At 47.9% G+C, this 4,644-nt stretch overlaps 1 pseudogene; it reads right to left on the bottom strand.

Moving 5' to 3' along the window:
- Window positions 1-2,615: 2,615 nt before the first annotated feature.
- Window positions 2,616-4,384, bottom strand: LOC108542990 (selenide, water dikinase 2-like; annotated as a pseudogene).
- Between the last annotated feature and the right edge of the window lie 260 nt (window positions 4,385-4,644).

The following is a 4,644-nucleotide window of genomic DNA, read 5'->3' as shown; positions in this document are numbered from 1 at the left end:
TATGGTGGTGTGTGCCTGCAGTCCCAGCTACTCTGGAGGCTGAGGCAGAAGGATCACTTGAGCCCCAGAGATTCAGGCTGCAGTGAGCTGTGAAGGCACTACTGCACTCTAGCCTGCATGACACAGTGAGACTTTGTCTCAAAAAAATAATAAAATAAAATGTCTTATTGTATAAAATGATATAGATTCAAATCGCTAAACCAGAATTTATGGAATAGCGAAATGTTACCTGATTTGAGGGAACTCTATATATTCTCAGTATTTAAAAAGTGCCTAGAAACACTGGAAAGCTAATACCCAGGAACTACAAACAGTAGGAAACTGAGGCATTAGCAATGAAAAATGAAAGGAGGAGATATGAGAGAGATCTTGATGATTAATTGAATGTCAGGAATAAAAGTGAGGGAGAAAAAAGTAAGAATGACACACAGATTTCTGGGTTGGGGTAAAATAGTTGCCCATTGTGAAGATAAGTCAAACAAGTGGGCCATTTGAGGGCAAATATAACAAGCCCACCTGGGGACATGTCTAACTTTATGAGTCTGGATATGCAGATGAAGAGCTAGAAGAGAGCCTTGCGGGAGAGAAGTTGATCTGAGGGTTACTGGCATGCCAGTCAAAGCTGTACCGTGGGTGAGGCATCCAGGAAGAATACAGAGTGAAAAGTGCAGAGGACAAGAGCAGCACCTGGAAGAAAACTGAAACACACCATGGGCAGGAGAAGAGGTTCCTGAAAAGGCAACTCAAAAAGAGCAGCCAGAAAGGAAGGAGACAATTGGGAAGGAGCGATGTCAGGAAAGCCAAAGGAAGAAAGAGCAACGTGGCCACGGAACCAATGTCGCAGAGGGCTCGAGGAAGACGGGATGCAAAGCTCCACAGGATTTGACTTTTGGAGGTCAGTGGTGTGGGGCAGCAGACAGGTGACAGCAGGTTGGGTAGTGAATGGAAAAAGAGCAAGCAAAGCCAATGAATGCAGAGGGTGCTCTTTAGAGTGGTGGTTCTCAAAGTGGGTTCCCAACCGTCAGCATCACCTAGGAACTTGTTAGAAATGCATGTTCTTGGCCGGGTACGGTGGCTCACGCCTGTAATCCCAGCACTTTGGGAGGCCGAGGTGGGTGGATCACGAGGTCAGGAGATCGAGACCATCCTGGCTAACATGGTGAAACCTCGTCTCTACTAAAAATGCAAAAAAATTAACCAGGCGTGGTGGTGGGCGCCTGTAGTCCCAGCTACTCGGGAGGCTGAGGCAGGAGAATGGCATGAACCCGGGAGGCAGAGCTTGTGGTGAGCCGAGATCGTGGCCACTACACTCCAGCCTGGGCCACAGAGCAGACTCCATCTCCAAAAAAACAAAAAAAAATGCACATTCTTGGATCCAACCCCAACCTACCAAATCAGAAACTCTGAGGATGAGGCTCAGGAATGTGTGCTTTAATAAGTTCTGTAGCTGATTCTGATGTACACCAAAGTCTGAGACATACAGATCTAGACAAAGAAAGAGAAGCAACTGTTGGGAGGAAAAGGAGGATAGTCAAAGGAGGGTTTTGTGTTCTAAAATGGAGGAAATTTTGGTTTTTTTTTTTTTTTTTTGAGCCGGAGTCTTGCTCTGTCGCCCGGACTGGAGTGCAGTGGCCGGATCTCAGCTCACTGCAAGCTCCGCCTCCCGGGTTCACGCCATTCTCCTGCCTCAGCCTCCCGAGTAGCTGGGACTACAGGCGCCTACCACCTCGCCCAGCTAGTTTTTTGTATTTTAGTAGAGACGGGGTTTCACCGGGTTAGCCAGGATGGTCTTGATCTCCTGACCTCGTGATCCGCCCGTCTCGGCCTTCCAAAGTGCTGGGATTACAGGCTTGAGCCACCGTGCCCGGCCTGAAATTTTGGTTTTTTAGCTAGAAATTACTCTTTATTGATTAAATCACCAGAAATTCTCGGCACAAGATTTAACATCTTAATGACCACCAAGACCTGGGCTCTAGGGCTCTTTCTGCCTCTTCCAGTCCTTAATGGGGTTTAGAGGCAGAGACGTCATTAACAGAGACCAAGTCAGATGATTGCAGGTCCTCCTTCCCCAGTCTTTAAACAAGCTGCTCAATTCTTGTCCAGAGCAGGAAAGAGCCAGTACTTAAAAAAAATCTAATAAAGAATTTGACATTGCATTATAAGATCTCCCATAACAACTTAGATTTATCAGTGGTATTGGTCCAAACTCATTTGCTTCAGATCTAAATTTTTTTCATTGTGCAATCTACTTTTGTGTGTGTATGCAATTTTAATAAATAATCTCACTCCCTGTGCAGAAATTAATCAACCCAATGCAAAAAAACATCCCTCAAACTGGAATAGCCTCATCTTACTTTGGAAAGAGAAAACAAGTTTCTCTGCTCCTCTTCTACCCAGGAGATGAACAAATATCCCCACAAAGTTCAAAATAATACTTCTGGCCTTGGAATGCACACACAGGCAGCTTTTGATGGGATAATTCAGATCACCTAGAAAGGGCAGCTGCAACCACTATGCAGGTAGCCTTCTTTGGGAATTTCTTAAATCAGCTCCTGAGAATTGTCCGTGATTGTTTACAAAGGCCCTAAGCTCTAAACAACTTGTGCCATTTCATTTCATGAGCTAGGCTCTGAGGATGCCTTGGAATGTGCAGGAGCAAGAACAGCATCAGTGGCCCCGCAAAGTAGGACCTCAATAATTCAAGGCTTTTCAATGATCCAGGCTGTCTGGTTTCCCTTTTCCACAATGACAACAATCCATGCTTGGTGACCCTCTCTGTACTTGGAAGATCTGATTTCAGAACAAAAGTGAGCCACCTGTTCTCTTGGAAGACAAATCAGTAATCCTCCTGAGGTTTCAGCTGAGGTTAATTGAAGAAGCCCAAACTGCCCACTGGCCTTGCTGATGGCAGCCATCTTGGCAATGACTGGCAGATTACAAATGACAAAGGACACATCATTTCTTTGTTGCTTCACGAGGTTCTGAGAGTGTCCTGGAATGCCAAAGCCTGTGATATCTGTGGCCACATGGGCATTAAATTTGTGCATTAATCCAGCAGCAGTTCAGTTAATGGTAGCCATACTGAGCGTGGCTTCCTGATAGGCCAGCTCTACTTCTTCTCTGAGGATCACACCTGATTCCATCTTTCAGTATTATCCAGCTATTGGTGGGCATTGACAGCAACTTGGGTTCCTAAGGGTTTGGTTAACACCAGCACATCCCCAACAGCAGCATTATTAGGCATTATGAATGCACTTGGCCGAAATACCACAGTGGCAACTCCACTGATGATAAGCCAAGAGCTGACCACCATTTGTCCACCTGTCACTGCAGTTCCTCCCTCCTCGGTAGCGCCGGAAAGCCTTTGATCATGAGTGGCATTATCTTTTCGTGTTCCTCCTCACTCATACTCTGGCTAAGGCTGAGTAACGTCAACATGTTGTCACACTCAGTAATGCCCATGGCCTAGAGGTCACTTAGCACGCTGGCACAAGCTATGCACCCCATCATGTAGGGATCCTCCACCAAGGGGTAAAAGAAGTCCATGGTCTACACCAGTGACAGGCCCCCATGCCTCAGCAAGATGACGCAAGAGGCTATCCCAATGTCCAGGACTGGAAGGGCTGGGCCAGGGTCCGCCCCCTCTGGCAGGGGTGCTTCCTGGGCAGCCTCGGCCCAGCTGGGTGTGGGCCGTGTCACTCTGGCCAGGAGTTTGGGCAGTGCCTCCTGCGAGACCTTGCAGCCTCAGCCTTTCCTGCCAGAGAAGCCCGTCAGTCGCCAGCCCAGGCTGAGACCCCACAACTGGGGCTGAAAGGGCCAGTAGCTCAAGAAGGCCCAGCCCAGAGACAAAGCCGCGGGACCTGAGACTTCCGCCGCCGCCATGGCCACCGTCACGGGGCTTCCGCCATCGCGCCTGCTGGAAAGGCCTGAGGAGAGGGGAGAAGAGGAGAGGGGAGAAGAGGAGAGGGGAGAAGAGGAGAGGGGAGAAGAGGAGAGGGGAGAAGAGGAGAGGGGAGAAGAGGAGAGGGCCCTTTTGGTTTCCACTCAAGTTAATATGAAGTAACAGTAAAATATCTCCCACAGAGATTCTCCCGGGCACCATCCTGGACACCCTACTCGCCCACGCCACCCCTCCCTGGCCTTCCTCCAAAATGGGAGAGGTTTTTAACATGCTTGCATGGTGCAAAGAGCCAGTATTTGAAAAGACTAGATCTACAGAAAAGAGGAGATAAGTGTTGGAGCCAACTTTTGGGAAACCCAGAAATCGATGTTGAGTATTTTGAGATATAAAGTCATAGGAACAGCCTAGGAATTATGTCCCAGCCTCTGTACCCGCCTGTTTATGAGGCAAAGCAAGGATGACAGGATATTCCTGTTCTGACATGTCTGCTTCTAATATTTCAACCACTGCCTCCTCCAAGAATCTCTGTATTTTTGTTTACTGTGTGACTAATATCTTAAAACACTGAGGAGCATTTCGTGTCATCTGACCTTTGAAGGCTAGGCAGGCCCATTGCAGGTTAACAGTTCACCTAGCCTGGGTCCCAGGGTTATTTGGAGCATGTGCTGAACTCCTATCTATTCAGGTGCCGGAGAATAGGGATTGAATTTCATGCTGGTGACTATGTGGGCTCCAATGCCTGA

This window comes from Rhinopithecus bieti, unplaced genomic scaffold, assembly GCF_001698545.2.
Source record: "Rhinopithecus bieti isolate Rb0 unplaced genomic scaffold, ASM169854v2 scaffold_22165, whole genome shotgun sequence".
Lineage (NCBI taxonomy): Eukaryota > Metazoa > Chordata > Mammalia > Primates > Cercopithecidae > Rhinopithecus > Rhinopithecus bieti.
This window is presented reverse-complemented; position numbering and strand designations above follow the sequence as displayed.